The sequence below is a fragment of the Apteryx rowi genome, unplaced genomic scaffold (assembly GCF_003343035.1).
Source record: "Apteryx rowi isolate R43461 unplaced genomic scaffold, aptRow1 scaffold_181, whole genome shotgun sequence".
NCBI lineage: Eukaryota > Metazoa > Chordata > Aves > Apterygiformes > Apterygidae > Apteryx > Apteryx rowi.
The window spans coordinates 1,609,323-1,630,605 of record NW_020448097.1 but is presented as its reverse complement, the minus strand read 5'-3'; the positions used below and the strand labels follow the sequence as shown (position 1 = coordinate 1,630,605).

General features: G+C 38.9%; 1 long non-coding RNA gene across 4 annotated transcripts in view; it reads right to left on the bottom strand.

The window, feature by feature from the left end:
* Positions 1-19,262, bottom strand: part of LOC112963972 — a 55,096-nt gene extending 35,834 nt beyond the window's left edge. For all 4 annotated transcript variants that reach the window (XR_003252798.1, XR_003252797.1, XR_003252796.1 and 1 more), the window contains exons 1-2: positions 19,184-19,262; positions 2,270-2,348 (exon numbers count right to left, since the gene is read on the bottom strand). This is a non-coding gene — a long non-coding RNA (uncharacterized LOC112963972). The remainder of the gene's footprint in view (positions 1-2,269; positions 2,349-19,183) is intronic.
* Between the last annotated feature and the right edge of the window lie 2,021 nt (positions 19,263-21,283).

Genomic DNA, 21,283 nt, shown 5'->3' with positions numbered 1-21,283 from the left:
GATCAAGCATGCTGGTTTCCCAGGAGGGATGCAAGAGGATCTTCCATAGCCACATGCCATGCGCACTTCCCTGGCTGCATTCACCTGCTGGAGGCATCCCAACCTGAGCTGTCTTTTGCCAACTACCCTGGCACTATAACTCTCCCCTTCCCCCATCTTTCCTAGTTTAAAGCCCTCCTTACCAGGTTGGCCAACCTGTTGGCAAAGACCCGCGTGCCCCGCCTCGTGAGGTGGATCCCATGTCTCGCCATCAGTTGTCGATCTTCAAACAGGGTCCCATGGTCATAGAAACCAAAACCCTGTTGCCAACACCAGCGGTGCAGCCAGTCATTAACTTGGAAAGTCCGTCTCCTCCTCCTCTCATCCATCCCCCTCACTGGCAGGATTGAGGAGAAGATGACCTGGGCTCCCAGACCCTTGACCACCATCCCCAGAGCTCTGAAATCCTGTTTGATGGTCTCCAGCTTGCTCTTGGTGTCATTAGTGCCCAAGCTCAGCTCCCTTGTCCACTTACTTATCCCAACTGCATAGCAGAAGAGGATCCATGTACCACTGGCTCCACTCCCTTCCTTCTCCCAGAAAAAAACAAACAAACATATTCGGTGTATATATGGAAAGCAGTACAAGCTGGCTGAACTGGAGATCTAGCCAATTAGAAGATGAGAACCTGACAAACTTCAGCTATAGTCTCAGTTTCTAATCCAACCTGGATTAGAATCCAACATGGCTGTCCTCATTTCCTGAGATATTTAAGGATTTTATTCAATATTGAAGGATTTAGTAGATGAGGATAAGCTTACTAATCTACACTCAATACGAAATACCATATTAATAAATTTCATGACAGTACAGCAACATCCTGGAAGACTGATGCTTTCCTTCAGTTACATAACTTACCTGACTCTGCTGTTATTCTTGACAATCAAACATCTGATTTTTTGACAATCAGACATCTGCATTTAACCTATCTCTCTCAAAGTAGATTACTTTATTGCATACTTGTKAAGAATTATGTTCTAAGGAAAAAAGAAAAAGAAAAATTCTTCCCCTTTCTTCCTTTCAATTGTTCCAAAATCCAATAGATTTCAGTATTATTCTTTTAGTAACACACACTGAACACCCCTCATTTGTTTAAGCCTTTAAAGAACTATTTTGCCCCTTTGTTTTTTCAGTATTTTTGCAGATTTGTAATAGCCAAATAGTAATTGTCCTTTGAAATACACTACTGTTATACTGACACCGAACTGACAGCTATTCAGCGTAATATTCCTTTTAGGTAAGAAACCATGACCATTATCATCAAGTTAGTACACAGTAGCAGTCCTGTTTGCCCTTCCTTGACTCTCCTTGTATCAGTTTAAATGGAATTAGAATGGAAAGTGAATAGGGTGGATTTCAGTACTCTGGTTGTGAAGTTTAGATTGCTTGATTTGTTCATCTCAACACTCATAAGAGCTGTAATTACATTGCTCAATTAGTACATTAATTCCAATCTTTAGAAGTGCCACGTTTTAAATTTAGAAATTGTAAGCAAAGCATAAGAAATCCTTCCCAAAAAGAAACAGACATGTATTCTTTTCTGATTTAAAAGTAACTCTTGTATATATATAAAAAAATAATAAAATTTTTTAAAAAAAGCACAAGATAAAAAAATGTGGAGTTACCAGTCTAAGTATTATTTGGTCCTTCAATATGTTTCCACTGATTACCACACAAATATGTGACACTAAGAAAATAATCCTATATCCACCAGCAAATATGTTATCTATGTCTTGTAAAAGCAGTTGATCCTAAGCAATGCATACATTTTCTTTACTATATCCCATATCTGCTGTAAACAGGCAGAGTGAGCAAGTATTGTACAGACCCAGTTGTACAGAAGCATTGATAAAGCACTAATATTGAAGGCACTGTCACACATTTTTATGTTATAAAGCAAACCTATAGGTAATGCCACTGAATTTTTATTCTCAGGCAAGTAATCAGAGGAGTAAGAGCCCATATGTTATGGCTTCCAGTTATGAAATACAGCTAGATAAAAACAGAATTAAAAATTAAAAAACTTGGTAATARGTAGTGTCATTACGAAGTTAATCCATTAAGATGTTAGCCACAGTGAAGTTCAGCAGGAAAATAAGGCTTCCGTTAAGTAAAGGATCTCTAATAAAGTAGAATTTGCTGCATCTAAAACCCACTCACATAGCCTATTAAGTAGTATCAACTTTTTTTTTTAATAGTATCAAACTTAGTTTTATATATGCACACATACCAGTCTTCTAGAGATGAATGAATTCTTGCATGTTCCCCTTCTTCTTTCAAAGTACCTTATCAATGCATTATTGTCGCATCTGAAACAAGAAAATGAGCATTGGCTTTTTAAGTTAAGTCAAGATAGACTTCCTGTGCATAAAATGCAGTTTATTTCAACATCTTGCAACATTCTGTGATTTCTTAAACATCTGGCAGCATCTAAATCATTAGGGAATAGTTCTAGTTCAGTATTTCAATCAATTACTGTGGCCGCTATAGATTAAGTATCACAACCACATCTTTGAACAATAAAGTTGGAGCATCTTTATTCTTAAAAATCTGACCACATAGGGCAAATATAATATAAAAGGTAACTTCATTTAACATTCTTGCCAAAACACTATTTCAAAAATTGTTGCAAAGTATCCAACAATTGCTTTCAAAAGGCAGTAGCATGTTAGTGGTGAACAGAACAACTTCAGAGTAACCTTCTGTCAAGTCAAACAACTAGTTTGGGAAGCTCAGCTTTTCAAAATACTAGTGAGTTGGCAGTATAGCCCATCTCTTATTATGAAATAAGGAATCTGAGTAAGCATAGATTAAAAAAAAAAGTTTCAATGTTTATACTAATCACTAAAGATTAATTTCTATCACAGAGGCAGCAGCAGAGAGACAAAACAAACAAGCAGCAGCAGAGAGACAAAACAAACAAGCAAACCAATTAGCTTAGCAGTTTCAATCCCATTTTTTAAACAAATGATTTCGCAGATCATCACCATCAGTTGGAACCATCAGTTCCAAAAGATGTTTTGGTAATACTGCTAAATTCAAGACCTTCAAAGGCACACTTTGGGGTAGTGGGGAAGAGAGCAATGTAAAAGCAAAAAACCCCAAAACCAAACAAACAAAAAAAAACAACCCCCCCCCGCACAAATGTTGCTTTCTTTAAGATCACTGTACATTTATAAACTACACATATAGTATTTCCATATCATACGAGTGAACTATTTGCAAAAATGTAATCATTTAATCTAATTTGATATGGAGTATTATATAATTCAACATAATTCTATTTAGGAATAAAATAGGTAAGCATCCAACTCAATAATAGAAAAAAAGAAATGGATTAAATGGAGTTTATGTATGTATTCCCCCCCCAGTGAAAATGAATGCATGTACAGTGAAGACTGACAAAATTTTCTTCTAGCCCAACTTGACACAGCACACAACTGTCACAAAAACATCAAGTTGTTCTTAAATTTTATTGCTAAAATAAACACAGAAGYCTCGAACTTGATATTTCACCAGGATTTTTCCCAACCAGAACAATCCTTTTCCTCCCTAATTTACTGCAGTGCTTGCAGAAACCCCACAAGAAACTGCAGAATCCTAGAAGCCTAATGAACAGAATAACCCACACAGTGAAATTCAAGAAACACAGAGATGAAGTTTCCCTTTAAACAGAGTGTAGAGACAGATCTCACTAAAGATATTCTTCCCACTGTTGAAAAAGCAAATTAGCCTGCTGTTCCCGAATTATAGTATTTGTAAAATAGGTTTACAGTTGTATTAGAGCTAAAATCCAACATTTTTCGAGTCATCAGCAATGCTTCCCCCTTGGTTCTTCTGCATTCTATTAACTTATTAGTTAATAATTGCTTATATCCAAATACACACTACCTGCATATTTTATGAGAAGCAATACTTGGAAGTTTGTTTTAATTTCTTGTATAGAAGAGTACAACTGAATTGCAGAGCTAAAAATATAAAGTTTAAGTAGTTGTGACTTAATTACTATCAGGCTTTTGCCTTCAGGAGCAACATAGAAAAATATTATCAAAATATTATCAAATATAATCAATATTAGTTGGAATTTTTGTGTTCTAATTATAAGAACAAAACTGTTAAACATCTGAAAAAAATGTATTACACAGAACAACTCACACTAAGCAATTGACTGGTTTTTTTCCCACTTCAATAAATTATTTTGTAAAGGATAGCTCAGGTTTTGAGGTGCTCACAATAGTCCAAAACTAACAGCTTGGTCCTTACAGGAAACCACATTAAACAACTATATTGCTAAAGAACACAGATGCAAAGTGAAATGCTTGGGTTTTCAGAAGATGTGAGAATATCGTAACCCAGCTTCCAATAAAACATAATGCAACTTTTGCGCACTTTATACAGATTCAAGATTCCAACTTCATTTCAATATGGTGCTGTGGTTATTATTTTTTTTTGCAAACTCAGAGAAATTTGGTAATAAATCACTTAATCTCTCTCTGCACACAGAAAATTTGGGTGTAGAAAGAGTCATGAGATCCAATTCCTACGGTTTATTACATTTGCTTATTAAGCATCCACTAAAAATACAGCTGTTGGAAAAGAGCTCAAAGTTCTGTGGTTAATATTCATCAGTTTTGTAATATGCATTACAATATCAATGACAAAGCCTTACCAAAAAAGATTTACAATTTCAAGTAACAGTAACAGAATAGTATATTTGTCCTGAGTAGAATTTATTCAAGGCAGAGTAGACCCATAAGACAATCTTAGTATGACAAATACTTCTTGAAAGCAGGGAACCATTCATACACAAAAATTCCAACTTTGTTAAGGTTAAGGAAGAAAAAAAAAAGTACAGGAAAAAGTTCTCTATTAATAAAAGGCCAGATGAGTAAGCATCATATTTAAATAACAGTGGAAACTATTTAAATAGCTCTTGAAGACTAATAAACTTTTGTTTTAGAAACTGCACTGGCATACTACCTGAACTAGGACACACAGAGGAAAACTATCTTGCTAATACTGATAAAACAAACATGAAAGGAGCACACACTCACACACACACAAAGTAAAAACAAAACATGGTAGTAATTTTTAATATTCCCCATCCTCTAGCAAGCTGTGCAAGACAAAGTTTGAAAGGTGAACACTATAACAGATCAAGAACAAAACTGCTCCCGTTAGTAAACCTCATCATAATTCTCAGTATTTGCGTATAAAATGGACAAAGCATTTGTTATTTTTCCATTGGCAATTATTGTTCTTCCTTCCCTCTAGAGCTCCAGTACTAGCAGCCTTCTCCTTCTCTCAAAAAAAAAAAAAAAAAAAACAGTAGATGTATAGCATATAGTCCTCTCCATTTCCACAAACACCTCATTCCCAAACAGCTTAGCCAGACTCCACAATATTTGCGTATTCTCTGTCAAGAGGACTGCAATCCACAAATTCCCTTGAACAGTAAGTCACCACAATCTTAATAATTTTTAGAAGCCAATGATTAAACTATTGAAAGTGCCTTAAGAAGCCACAATAAGCAAAAACAAATAAATAAAAAATGCAGCAAGTAAACCACCTTCATTCTCACCTTGAAATAATTGTTAATAGATTAAACAATCCCAACTCACTTCCTAGATCTGCACTATTCAACAGCTCTTATCCATGGAAGCAATCCTAAAATAGAACCACGACACAGGAAAGGGCTATTTCTACCACTGATTTTCAGCATGCATTCTAGAGGTTTACTACAAGACACACTAAGGTACAAAGAAGAATTATACTTGTTCAAATTCAAAGCAAATTGTGGCATAAAATGGCTATCTTCACTAAGATGCATCATTAAGCAGTTACCCTTTCATAATTTGAGTAATGTTTTCCAATAAGAAATGAGACCTTGCAAGATTCAATAAAATCACAGCAGTGAACAAGCAACACACAACAACTTAACATGTCCTAATCACATGCAAAAACCATGAAGCACCATCTCAACCATTTCTCTTAAATATAAAAGGACAAAATACAGTGAAGGACATATTACTGGAACTTCTAGGGAGAAAAGACAAGTATCACTGCATAAAGGAACTCAGCTACTGCAATATTCCATCTTAAAAGCAGCCTACAACTTAAGAAGCCTTTCTTTGGTTTTGGTTCCTATCCAGTAATCTTGCATGCTCTCAGCCAAGAGCTCTACAATACCTACGATCAAAAAAATAAAAAGAAATTCCAAACAACTTACTATATACACAACTAGGAATAGTGACACTTCTACAACTTCTCCTCAGAACACCTGACCTCATGTCACTGACAAAGCTGTAAAATCCACCTCAAATGTCTTCTCAGTATATCCATGAGCAAAACTCACTTCCAGTTAAGCTTTACCTTCAGCTTTCTTAAATAGGATAGATGATAACTTCTCCTGTTAGCATCCTCCAGCTGTGATTCAATTAAGTTGTGCCTTAGCTGTACAGAGCACAATACAGGAATAGCTTACAGTATTACTATACAATTAGATGGAGAGAAATCATGTATCTTATTTCACAAAGGGGCTGCAAGAACGATTATTTTCTTTAAGTATAAGCATCATTAAAACTAGTGTCAAAGAAAGCGTTAACTGTTTTTTCTACCTTCAAATTGTATAAAATAACAGTGGTACATGAAAGAACAAAGGCACCATTCTGACCATGGTAGAAGGAAGCCAAGCAACAAAGGTGAAAACCATGCAGCAAGTTCAGATACAGCTTGGGAAATTTGCAGATGCTAACAGAATGCTTATTCTTTCTAATAAGCATGCAATGTACTTCTATTTTCTCAAATTCTTAAAAGCATGCATTACAGGAAATTCTCCAGCCAACAAACACTTATTTGCCCACTTTCATTTGCTGTTCTACCACTAGCCCTGTAGACTCCACAGAAACTAAACATGGTAATAAACTACACTACAGTAATACATTTTTGCAAGCTAAAGCAGAAATATAATTAGACTGAAGTATTTTCAACCAAGTGATGTTATACATTACAAACAAAACTCGATTTTGACATTTTGTTTCCAGATTTAAACTCCAAGTTAAAACATACTCTAATGCCATATCTGCAGTAGTATCAGAATGAAAATCTATTCTATGTAACAACCTGTCATTGGTAGACATTAAGCAATTCATGCCATGTTCAAATTTATTTCTGGATTTGGGCAAAAAAGCTTTACCACCACAGTCTGCCATATGTAATGAACGGGAAAGCCTCCAAATTCTTTAATCTGCCCCACAGTTGCTCAGTAAAATGGTAACAACTCTATCAGACAAGGAAAAGGAAGCTAGGGAAAAGTCACTGCCCCTATCATGAATGTAATTGACTCTAGAGATCTGTTTTCATCTTCATCTATCATCTCAACTCAAACAAAATCCAGTTATTTCAGCTTCACAGGTGGACACAATTTTCATCCCGAGAGATACGAATGAGTCATGAAAGGATAAAAAAAGCCCACAAATTAACATCACACAAATATATATGCTACATACAGAGCTGCCAAATCTCACGCTTTGAGCATTCAACTCAAGCTGCAGTTCCCTAGTTCAAACCACTACCCTGACGTATCCTCTCAAACATTAACAGCACAGCACCAGGACTTCTATCTACTGAATAATTCCATACCAAAGCTTTGCAGCATGCCCAGGCAGTGTCTCGTCTCTGGCAGCAAGGCTTGAGTCTAGTAGGAGCATTATCCATAGGAACATCCTGTCCCTGCAGCCTTGTGCCGCACCCTTCTTGACCATGTGGCCCAGCATAAGCTACATACTCCACCGTAAAACTATGCATACAGGTCTCCCATGTCAGGATTCCATAGCAGATAAGAAATCTGTACAGACACTCAACAGAATAGATTCATTGTGATCCTTGCTTCCATTCAACTATTGCAACCCAGCTTCTACTACCTAAGTCTCAGTATTTTATTGAAACAGAGATCTAAGGACAGGAAAGGTATCCTATCTTGTTTTCTATTAGTTATATTCAGAACAGGTAGAAGAACCTAGAAGTCCTAATTTATTTGTACAGTATTTATTGAACATTTATTTGTGCAGCAACTTCCATAGCCACAAATGAGGATGGAGGTCCCATCACACAGCCCCTACCCTGAGGATTTTACAATACAGGACTGCATTATCAATGCATTATTTTCATGCATTACATGACCTACACCATAGCCTTTATATGTTTCATACTATGAGTCATTCAATACATTTGGGGGGATGTGCGTTTATTGTAGGGCATAGGTGCAAGGGGCTTGGAAGCCTGCACTCTTTGGAGGGGGACTGTTCTGTTGTAACTATCACATTAGTTCAAAGAGAAAAAGATCAAAAATGAAACTCATGATCAAAATCGGTAAGTGAACAAAAATCTGTATCAAATCCTAAGCACCATAAGAAAAGGCCGGGAAGGTGTAGAGTAGGATATTCACAAAGTGAAAATTAGAAACATTGTTCTCCTAATTCTTGAAAAATCTGAGATATTAAGAAAGTATCTGGAAGACCTAACATTAAAAAATACGTGTGTGTGTGTGTGTGTGTGTGTGTGTATGTCATTGTTTATTAAGATAAGTTTAATAGAATAGTTTATTCATACTTTCTATAATAGAACAATTTTTTCAATAAAATTAAAACATTACGTAACATAATTATTTAAAAGGACAGTGCATTTCTTCTTGTTCATTTCTTTGAGGAAGAGCAAGCTAACAAGCACGATCTGTCATTTCACTTTCAGCGAAATAACCAACAATAGCTCAAATGTTATTTTAAGTGAATATAACTAGAACAGTCAAAGATAAGATCACCCATTTTACTGATGTGGAAAAATACAAGACAGTCACTCTGGCCTCCTAGGGTTGTTCAGTACTTTCTATGATCAAAGCTGAGTAGATTTAAGGCTTCATACAGCTACTTTCCTGTTGTTCCCACCATGCATGTATTTGTGACACCTATTTAAGGCACTGGTGGCTTCTATAAATACATTTGACCYACCTCACAAGGAAAAACACCAAGCAACTCCCAGTCTCCAGATACTGTTAAAACAATTGCATGTTTCAAATAAACTAATTGCAAGGATATATGATTTTTTTCCTGTGACATACATTACATAATTTGAGTCAGCAGAAGCAACTAAAAAACAATTAGGGTAACAGAAGTAAGGACATGTTTTTCAAATATACTGTTCACTCACAAACCTTTAGGCAACAAAAATGTCAATATATACAGAGTTTACTGAAACAGATTTAATGATCTCCAAACAATGACAGGAATAGCTATTTGGTTAAGAAAAACAGAGTAAGGGTTACCACCTGAAAATACTGCTTTGTTATTATTACTGTGGGCATCCCACACTGCTACCTTCATACTGAAATCTGTTTTTATTTATAACAGCAGTATTATTTTTAAGAAAGTCAAGCAACCCATTTGTTCTGCTGAAGTTGTACAATTCTTGAAATCCTAAATTAAGCACGGCACTTCAGCACTCTAAGGTTTTCAATAAATATTTCAGTGTTTTTAATTTGTTTTGCAGTACTAGAGCATCTCTTTTCTCTCTAATTCCTCTCTCTTCTATATATGAGGTTCTATGTTTAAAGTTTCTCCTTATTGGCTGCCACTCTTCTTTCTGCACCAAGTTTATATTTCTGTCCCTGATTTTTTAGGATAGGTTCATCCTTTTACCCACCTACATGAGATGACATGTTTTCTATTCCACCTCCAACCCTCTCCTCTTACTTCCTCTTTATATTGGGTTTTAACTGAGTAGCCATCCCCACAACTCCTTTAAAGGGGAAAAACTGTTCCTAAGCTACACTTCTGCATAACTGAGGTCAGACATTGTCAAATAGGTCTATCACAATAATTCAAAAGTCCACTGCACATCCACAATAATACTCTTATTTCCCTTCCAAAATAACATCCCAAAATTATTACCCCCATGATATCCTCCCCATTATGCTTAATGCAACAACTGATCACATCAGCTTCATCTCTCTCTCACATTCCCCATGAGCTTTACTTTGCCCGCTAGCCAGGCAAAAGGCAGCACACACCACAATTATACATTACTAGAGCCTAACATTACTAGAGGCTAACCACAGATGTGCAGAAGGGAGCTCCCCCTGCCTCTGGCCCAGTCTCTCTTCTTTGACCAGCTGCCTGTTTCCCCAAGACGTGTAGGGTGCACCAGTGGTTGAGAACACTGCCCCACTGCCAAAGTTGAGTGAAAATTGACCAAGCGGTTCAGAAGTTACTGGCAGAGTGGGAGGAGGGGCTAAGGGACAGATGGATGGACAGATGGAGCAATTGCATAAGCACCATTCCTTTAGGCTAAAATAAAACTGTCAAGTCCCACCTGTTCAGCAGAGCATTCCATCAGCGCTAGCCACTCTCAACTTCAAGCTTTTCTATTTTATAACAGGTTAGATCGCATCAAATTGTAGCTTCAGTCTATAAGCTTACTGGATCAACACATTACTCGCTGTACATCATGATGTACAGCTACAATGCTCCATAAATAACTGTCTTTAAACACAAGCTGTACCCAAACAAGTTTTCACAGTTAAGCAGAAAAATAATAGCTGCATAAAAATATTATAATGTCATGTAATTTAAAGCATTTTTTGTAATAATAATGCCAACAAAAGAGGAGTAAGAGAACACAATGGTGGGGTTTTTTTTATTTATTTTAAGAAATATGAAAAGCTCTAGAGAAGTAAAGAAAGACTACTACCAATTAAAGGATCTGCAAAGGCGGTTTGCCTTTCAACAGCCCAAGATTGTGTGAAGGGATAGAGAAGAAGCTGTGCTAGATAAACAGATGGATTAGGAAAGTGTGAAGAGGTCCATAAGGTAGGCTCAAGTTTTTAAAGCATGAAACTTCTGAAATGAGCGTGGACTTAGTGTAGGTGTTTTCCTACAAGGATTAGTTAAGAAGAAAGAAAGAAAGAAAGAAAGAAAGAAAGAAAGAAAGAAAGAAAGAAAGAAAGAAAGAAAGAAAGAAAGAAAGAAAGAAAGAANAAGAAAGAAAGAAAGAAAGAAAGAAAGAAAGAAAGAAAGAAAGAAAGAAAGAAAGAAAGAAAGAAAGAAAGAAAGAAAGAAAGAAGCTCTTAGATGTAGGTAGATAGGTAGATAACACCACGCTACATATGTTCATCTGGAGTGGTGGTTTTGGGAATACTGCAACTCTTTCTTTGCCTGACAAGCAAGGCAAGGAAGACTGGAAGCAATTCTGCAGAAGTCAAACAAAAAATGGATGGCAACCTTGTGGGTATGGTAGATTAACAGCAGAATCAACACACACACACACGCACACACACACACACACACACACGCACAAGAGAGAGAAACAGGAAATCCAAGTCAATAGAAGGAGAGAAGAAAACTGTGCTTGCATCCAAGACCTTTGCTGCTTCTTTGTCTGGAATTCTCTTCTGAAGTGCTTAAAAGAAGGTGAGGTGAAATTATAAGATACAGAGAGCCAGAACAGTGTGAATGCAGCAGTGTTGTTAGAATGTTGAGAGTAGCAAAGGGGAAAGAGGTGTTTTGGAGACAGTAGAATAATTTTCTTTCACATAACTTCCTTCTAGTGACATTTCAGGAATAAATACATTTTTAGGAAACAGGAGGTTGGACTAGATGACCTCTTGAGGTCCCTTCTAAACTGAATTATCCTATGATTCTATGTGCATATGCAATTACAGAGATACTCCAGGAGGACCGTCCTGTAACACAGACAATATTGCCAAAAGAGGAGAATAAATCATTAGGATAGCCACTTACTGAACCGATGACAACTGCAAATGCATAGAAAAGGTCTCTTCCATCTTGAAGACAGTTACCACTTCAAAATACCTGAAGCAATCCTATTAAGGACAACAAAAAAAACTTTGGGGAGGGTTTTATCTATATTTATTGATAGATTCAGCCTCCCTTTAGTCAATGTCCATCCTGCAATCAAGAGGTAAAGATAACTTTAAAAATAAATAATGAAAATAGACTGTGTTCTGTGATTCACAACTGAAAATTGTCATCACTGACAATTCCTCATTCTTTGAATAATAAACAGCTTTAACTTTTGGATGAAGAGTTCTATAAGCAACCCATAAACAAATTAGGCATTTTTGATCTCAGTTGGCATATAACAAAAAGCAAACTCATTCTAAGTCATCACAAATCTATGCCTACATAAATTTTTACCCCCAAAAGTATATTCTAACAACAAGGGGGGGGGGGGAAGAGGACTTGTCAGTATGTCTACCAATTACTTTGAACAACACAAATTTAAAATATCAATTAAGATGAGATGAAAATGGTTTCATATGATGTACTGTATGTTTCTACAATTTTAACCTCTGAAGAGGGTCATATAAAAAAGAAAGGCAGATGGGTCACAATCCTGTATACACTTATCCATAAATCATACAACTGATGCTGCACATATGTTTAACTTGTTGCATATGAATAAATACTTGTAGAGAGGGCTTAAGAGCCTCCAGGGAGTAAACAAAATACTGCCAAGTGTTCAAAATAAAAGACAGAGGAGGAAACTTTTCTCCTCTAATTTGCTTTCAGCTACTGTAAAGTTTTTACTTTACACAGCAGGTTAACAGAAATTTAAAACAATAATAGCTCTGACAGCCCTTTTAAGAAGAGCTGACTATGACATATCCCCACCTTCCAGGCACTTTGTTTTTGTGATAAGTATTGCAGGTAACAATCAAAAAATACAATCTATAAAACAAACACCAGCATGGAGGGTGCTAAACAATCAAACTACAGTACACTTACTCACGTGAAACTGTTCTGACGAACTTGCAATTAACATGGTATGCTACAAAATGCAAGATACAGCAAATTTCAGTGTATCTGGTAAGAGCAGGATAGACAGTATAAAGTAATCAGAATGCTATAATATCCCAATCCTTTCTGCAAGCTTCTTAAGTTCATCCACTATAGGGCTCCCACCAGTACACAATTTCCTCCTGCCATCATCCTGGAAATGTTGTCCAGATGGAAAGAAAGAAGGAGAAAAGAGAAAAAAAGACTGTACACCACATGGATTGCAAGTCTGACACATTCAGGGTACACTGGACCTTCTGCTACACCAACAGCTGTATAGTACAGATGCACATGTAGACAAACACAGTGAGTCTGTGAAGTGAGTTACACAAAAATAAGAAAACACGCCTTTAAGATTTGGAAACATAACAACAAGTGAGATGCTTGTAAGTACAGTTTTTCTGTGCTCTCCAGTTTAACTCAGAAGTTTCTATGCTTTAAAGGTAAATATTTAAGTACAAAGTCTCAGTTGCTGGCACAAAGCTTAAAATTACTATTTGGCAGTTATTTTGGGGCCATGAAATCAGATTATAGTAACAAGTTAAAATGTCACCCAGTCTAGCATATATAGGCCAAGCAAAGTGATCTACTTTTCTTCAAGGTCATAAATGGATGAGACAGTAAAGCAGTGAACTGATGTGCATACAAGCAGCTATTTACCTGTTCCACACTTAAGTGGGACTTTACAGCTCACTAGTTGCTCACTTCATAAGCACTAAGCTCACTCAAAAAAACCAAAATATACTGTGAAGATCTGCAAGCAATTTAATGCTAGATGGTTACCTAATTACAAACTCAGTTTGTACTTAAAAATCCATTTCAAAATCTCAAAAGTAACTTCTATGAGTTGGAAAACTAAGTGTTCCCCTCCCCTGCCTCCCCAAGCATAATGTCTTCACAAGTAATAGTTGATGAGATCAACCAAAAGATAGTTCAAAGGAAATAAGATAAATAAGAATTCTCCACTATAAATAAACCATAAGTATTAACCATTTATTTGAATTCTCTGAGAATGTAACATTGCTACAATATACCATGACTTTTAAACACTGATATTTAATTAGGAGAAGGAGCAGGAGGAAAAAGGGAAAAGTTGTATTTTTTATTCATGCTCCAAGATTCCTTTTTGTGTACTGAATAGTTAAACAAATATTTGATTCTACCAAATCTTACAGTCACATTGTCCCTTTGTTTCAGTTGAACAAAGCAGTGTGTTACCATTAACATCTTTATTTCTCTAGTTATCTGCAAGAAAAGATTAACAGAGACATTGATACAATTCACCAAAATAATGGAGCTCTCTGTGACTGGCATATTTAGGATTCAGTTAAGACTTGATTCACTTTTTATTTTTTCAGAGAACAAATGTGTTTGTTGGTTGTTGTTTTTTTTAAATATTGCCAGGCAACTATTTGTTGTGCATGCCACCCACAGCAAGATCCTTTTCTTTTTCCAAAATAAACTAATGTCAGTGTTAAATTATTTTATTTTTCAAAGTACATTGACTAAAGGGTTAGTTTTCAAGATATTAACAGTCAATTCCAACACTAGAAGGCTCAGCCAGTTTAGAATAACAATACAAGTTTGAAGTCAAACTGGAGCACACTAACTCTCATTGCAATAAGGCTGGAATTAAAAGCTTCTAGAGACCCAAAACTGTCAGCATCACAGATAATACTTATTATAGGAAATCTTAATATATTAACTTTAGCCACCAATTATTCCATATACATTTTTCTCTTTTGAAGACACAGCAATAGACTAACACTTAGGTATCAGTCTTGATACGAACAGAGAAACAGAACACAACTCTATATAACTTGAGAGCCTTTACATACAGGTTGGATTTTTTTCCCCTTATAGTTATTTTGTCTAAAAGAAACAGGCATGGAAGTTCTCTAAAACTAGTTTATTCCTGGAAAATTCTCATCATTGCCTCAGGGAAGGAAAAAATATATATATAACAAATATTTCTATGGCAACAGAGTTTAAGACATGAAGAGCCTTTTATTTTATATTTATTATTTTTGTTCTTTCAATGTAATTTCATCAAGATATTCAACATTTAATTACTTCTGATATGCTATGCTAAAATATCTTATTTAACACAGTAACAAAGAAATATTAAAGTTATCAAGATATTCTAATTTAAAAAGGCATAGGTTTAAAAGCTGAACATACTAGTGCTGTGAATACTTAGACCTTCAACATCTTTCCTTCATCAATATTTAACATTATGAAACTGCACCAACTCAGCAAGAGGACTAATGTTGTAACAGTTGTTTTCTTAGTAACAGTTGTTTTCTTAGTTTATTTATGTATTGTTCTAATGCTCGTTTTAATTTATAATCATGGAATTAATTCTTCCTACTTCCAATAGGGAAAGCTGATATTACCATTCACACACAAATCTCTTTCCACCTAGATACTAAAATACAACTCTCAAATTGTCTGGTAAAATAGACAGAGTGAGAGAGAGAAAAGGTGGTGTTACAGTTAGAATATAGAATTGGAATGAGGAAATAAACTTTATCCCTCATTATATTACATACATCCCTTAGCAAGGGCAAATCACTGATAATTCTCATGCCTTGGTTTCCTGATATAAAAATTAATATAAAAATGTAGAGTTGCTAGGTTTAGCTCATGGATAGTGCTAAAATTCTCAAATAGAATTTGTTATGACAAATGTAAGCCAATCTTGTTACTTTCACATGATGAGCACACAGTTCACAATGACATCTTTTATCTTCCATGTCAACACATTTTCAGGGCAGCTCCCCCCCCCCATTACGGTTTCATGATGGTGTACCTGTTCTGCTCTGAGTAAGCATATATGCTCAAGAAAATTCTCATAACTCAAGAGTCACACTATATCCAGAGTTTAAACAATACCTAGGGAAACTGGTTTTTTGTATTTATTTATTTACTTCTTCCAGATTTCTACTGTTGAGTGTTGTGTATTCCAGAGAGAATGCTAATGCTTATACATGAACAGTTTTCAAAAGCATCCATATATAGCCAGTATTATAACTAGTTATTTTTGTAACAGAACTGTTTTTTTTGTTATACATGGGGTATTTTCCATATACAGAAATTATTCTCCTGTTCTACCTTGTACTTGCAATCTTAGTTCACCTCCCACTCACATAGTCCAGCTTCACACAGTAACAGAAATAGCCACTGCTAGTGTCAAAACACGCTAGTGCTATAGTTAACCTTACCAGTGCTCCAGTAAGTTTCCAACAGACTAGCCCAAAGCTCTTTATAAAGAAGCGTTCTCTGAACTGACCATGCAATTTGCAATGTTTGCCTTTAGTTGACTATTTCACTAATAAAGACTTACAAAATTGATATTCCCAAAGGCTTTGTTAGCTGCATAGCACTACAGTTAACATTTCAATATTTGAATCTCAACGTGTATTTTCTCTCATCATCACTAAACTAAAAGGACCTAAGAGTTTTAGTTTAAAAATAAAACAAGACTCTAGTTTCTTGCTTAAATACTTCGAGTTTTGAGAATTAAGCCAAGGCACATTACCTACAATACTAAACAGCTTCATTAAAACTCTCATTATAAAGTCAGACGAAAGAAATCCAAAGGTATTTCTTATTGCAGATCACTGTTGCATAAATATTAAAGAATTGAAGTTTCTGAATGTTTTGGCTGCTGAAACAATAAAAAATATATATATTTCTTTAACATAAAGCAACAATGGATCATATTTTAGATTTACTGAAGTTGTCAACATTCAAATACAGTCTTAAAAGAAAAAACAGACTCAATGCAACTATTTATTACATGTGTATTTTTAAATGATGCTAACTGCTTTCAACTGCAGGACTAAGCACTGACTGGAATTAGTTCAAAAAAAAAATCTAATTCCAAAATACTAGTGTATCCCTTATTGCCTTGCAGCACTTGATTGCTACAGGTTTACACCTCTCCTCTGGCTTATAAAATACTGGTCTTCCAACCATCGTAATGTATCATCCTGCTTTTCTGCATTTTCGAAAAATCTAAAAGCTAAAACATGGCAACAAAGATTTTGACATAATTTTCATTTAAATCTCTAAATACTGTAGTTTTAGGTAAGTATTGACAAATGAGGCCCTACTCTTCAGAGTTATTCAATAAAGAGGCTTCTATAGGCACAGGCTCTGTCCTTGCAGAGCATCTTGTCAAAAGTACAAAGGGCAAGACTTTCTTTCCTATTGCCAAATGAGCAAAATGAAAGAAATCTTAAACGCCCACACAAATTGATGTATTCTTTTAAGTCTGTACCATGGAAAGAGCCAATACTTATTCAACCCACCTATTAAAATGGCACTTTGTGCTTCTATTACAAGCAGGTATATTTTATAAAAAGCTTCCCCCCCCCYTTTTTTTTTTGGTACTACAGWCCTCTTCACTGTTGAGTCAACATACATACTAAGGAAAGAAAATCTTAAAGCTTATAGTGTTTTAGGCAAACACAAAAGACAATGTGAAATGTTAAATTCAGCACCCTTGCACCGATATCTAAAATACAAATATATATAAAAAAAATGTTAAGTGTCCTCAGAGAGTAAAATGAAATGGGAATTGTAGACTGTATTAGCCAAGAAACCATTATCATGCTGGCGATATACAACTTCATCACTGATTATACTGCAAGTTGAAGGTGCTCAATGCCTCTCCGAAAAACAGCATGGAAGGACAAGGATAACAAAAGAAACAAATAAGACACCAATTTAAAACTTCTGTGCTTTGATACTACTTCATGATCTGCACCTATCAGTAAGCCAGTGGATTTTCCAAGCCCTCCTCTACGCTGTATTTTCTCACAATCTGAGAAGTCACAAAGCTTTTACTAAATAAATACGTATATGTAATAAACAGGAAGTTTTCCAGATATGATTCTAGGCCAATGCAATACCATCTTCACAGGTTTACCGAGTAGAAGTCAGGTGACACCCTAGCTCCCCTCACCAAAGGGGCAGCAAACAGGAATTTGCATGATCATTACCAGTTTCACTATGGCAGTTTCATGCTGTTGCTGCTGGAGAGAGCTACCTGCCACAGCAATGGTAGGCAGTACACTATGCAGACAGAAGGAGGATCTCAAAGAGCGAGGCTGGAACAGTTTGGCAACAGCAGCAACACATAGAGCCCTCACATAAGCCAGAGGGAACAGAAGAGGAACAGAGCTCCTTGCTCCTCCAGCCCAGGGAGAKATATCACTGCAAGAACACAAAATCCTGCTTTAAAAAAATCCTTCTCCTTTCCACATGCTCACGCCCAAGCACAGCAACTGCATACGGGTTTTCCTCGCTCACCAACCAATATGAAAGAGGAAGCCTAAGAGCAGAGTCAAGGAATAGCCCAGCAATGGGAATCCCAGCATCCCTCTTCTTCCTAGCGGCTCGAACTGAGAAACAGCCTTCTCTCTTGGGTGTTGTCCCCTCTGTGATGCTCTCCATCACCACCTACCTGCCTGATAACAACTGGTACATTTTCTCACAACTGGCACATGAGAGGAAAATACATGAACCCAGTAACTGCGTGACTGATTAAAAAAAAAAAAAGACACAGCAAAAACACACACACAGGAAAACTCCCTGCCCGCAAATCATACTAAGCAGATGAGTCTCTTTTTAGGGAAAAGGCATCAGCCCTAAAGAATTCCAGCCACACGGAGAGAAAACCCTCACCAAGGAGGACGGGAAGCAGAGCTCGAGCAAGGCAGGGAACACAGGCGGAGCCCCGCAGGCGGCCGCCCCGGGGCACCTCGCTCAGATCGCGACCGAGACAAGAGGCGCGCACACACAGACCGCCGCGCCGAGGAGGGGCCGCGCCGCGCCACGCCGCGCCCGGGGCGCTGCCCCGTCCCGAGAGGGGCGACAGGAGATACCGCGCCGCCGCCAGGCACCGCAGCCTCCTCCCGAYCCCCGGGCGCACCTGGGCTGCGGAGCGGCGGGGGCGCGGCGCTGCCCGCCGGCGGAGACACCCACCGGCCTCGCGCCCGCCGCGGCAGCCACGCAAAGCGGATCCCGGCGGGTGGAAGGGGGAGCGGCGGCGGCAGCCTAACGGCGCGCGGCTGGCCGTTGGCGCGAGGGGGGGGGGGCAGGGATGGAGGGGAGGGAGAGCGTGGTTTGAGGGGGGAGGAGGAGGAGGAGGAGGAGGAGGACAAGGAGGAGGAGGAGGGAGGCGCGGGGCTGCCCCGCAGCAGCAAGAGGCCGGGAGCAGGGAGGTGACAGGCGAGGGCGGCGGAAGACAGGGGCGAGCGCCCGGCCCCGCGCGGCTCCCCTACCTCCGCTCCGGCTCTGCCGCTGTCGCTACACCCGGTGGCGCGCTGCCGCTGCCGCCRCCACCCGCTCACTCTGCTCCCCCACCCGCCCGCGTTCCCTCCCTAACGCGGCGCTCAACCGAACCCACAGGCCGCCCAGCCCCGCCCCCCAAGCCCACACTGACACTGCCCCCCACCAGTAGCAGACGAGCGAGCCGGCCTTGAGCCACGCCCTCACCCTCTCGACCAATAGAAGCTAGCCTCGCTCCTCCCCTCCCCGCCCGCCGACACCGCCCCCGGCCTCGGCACGGCCCGCCCCTCCCCCCCCCGGGCAGGCTCGGTTGACTCGCAGCTGCCGAGCAACGGGCGCTGGGCTGCGGGCGGGCGCCGGGTCGCGGCCGGGCGTCGTGACAGGGGAGAGGCGGCGGCGGCGGCGGCGGCGGCCGGGGGGGGCCCGGCTGTAGGAGAGGCGGCCGCAGTCACAAGTGTTACCTCTGCTGTCGGCGGCGCAGACAGGTGGAGGCGGGAGGCGGGGGAGGTCCTTGGCAGCAGGGGCCGGGCCTGGAGGGGCCTGGCCGTCCCTGGAGGCGGAGGGAAATCGGGGTTTGGGTGGGGGGCGCCTAATCGATGGACCTTTTTTTTTGGGGGGGGGGGGGGGGGGCAGGGAAACTGGTGCACACCCCCGGCACGCAGAGCCGTTAGTCAGCCGTGTACCAAAAGGCAAGGAGGGGGTAGGGACGGTAGGAACTGCTGCTGCTTTTTCTGGATGCATAGGATAGTTGGGAGGTTTAAAATGGATTTCCCCTTTTTCGCCAGTTCAGCTCTTTCAGAGTGCTCCAGCACTCGAGCGTTTCCAGCCTTTACAAAATCAAGGTCTTGGCTTGCAAATTCTGTYGCTCGAGCCTGTTGGCTTGTATTTTCCAGCTTTGCTTTCAGGAACTAAAAGTATGGATGAAAAATTAAAGCCAAGAATAATAGGGTCCCAGGAGCTGCCACTTTGAGGCAAACATCAAGTACCAGATGTATCATGGCATAATGCAGGAGTTCGGCAAGTAATGGGAGCTTGAACTCAGCTCCCACTTTCCTGGTGTGCTTCAAAAGTTATTTAAATGAGAAAAATATTATGGAACCCACTGAACATAATATGTCATAGAACTGAGTGATAGTTGAGTATTGCTAATCTAACACAAACCAGACGTATGTTTCTTTGTAACCTTAAAAACTCTGTACAGACAGATGAACTGAACCTGAGGCATTGCAGTGCTTAAAAATTAGGCTCCTCACTTCCATTTGATGTTCCAGACAAACTGCTCCAGGAGCCTTGGGGCATTTAGGGTGCATCTACAGTGTTTTGGTTTGGATCAGGGATGCAGTTTTGAAGTAAATCTTCTCTGCTTACTGTGCTTTGATTCACAATGTGGAGTGGTCTTGGAGGGCATGAACTAGATCCCTTTTGGACGAAACTAAACCAGGAGGGGGCTCCAGGAGTGCACCTGAGGTGCTCCAAGAGTGCATCTCTGCACTCCAGCCACAAACGAGGACTCAGTGGAAAACAAACTAGCAAACTGGAACTAGTCCAAGGTTAAGAGGCCATGAAATGTGTATTGCTTGGACATCAGGCCCTCAATTGTTGCACTCTACAGATTTTCTATTAGGCCTCTCTGCTTGCCGATGTCAAATTATTGACTTACAGAGCTTTGTAGGTGAGAAGGAAAGTCCCAGAGGATATCTATTGTAGCATCTTAAAAAGCTGAATGGCGCTTCACAGCAGACTAAAACTGCTCTGAGACATGGATGCTTAAAGTCTGCCAAAACTCCCAGTTTGGATATGGATCTTCCTATCTTATTGTGTCAGGAGTATATCACATTATCCATAGCTATAAGGATAACTTAAATTGAAGGTCAGGTAAAGATAAGACACTGTTGTCTAAAGAGTAGCAAATGTTGCTACTTGAGGTACTGTCAGTGGCTATGGTGGCCCTTAATTATTCCCCTACGCCTATACCAACTCCATGATAGAAGGCACTAGGTGCTACAAGTGAAAAATTAAGATAAATGACTGAGTAATGCTTTAATGCTTAAAAATAACCAAATGAATTTCTGGTAACATATGCTAGCAATTAA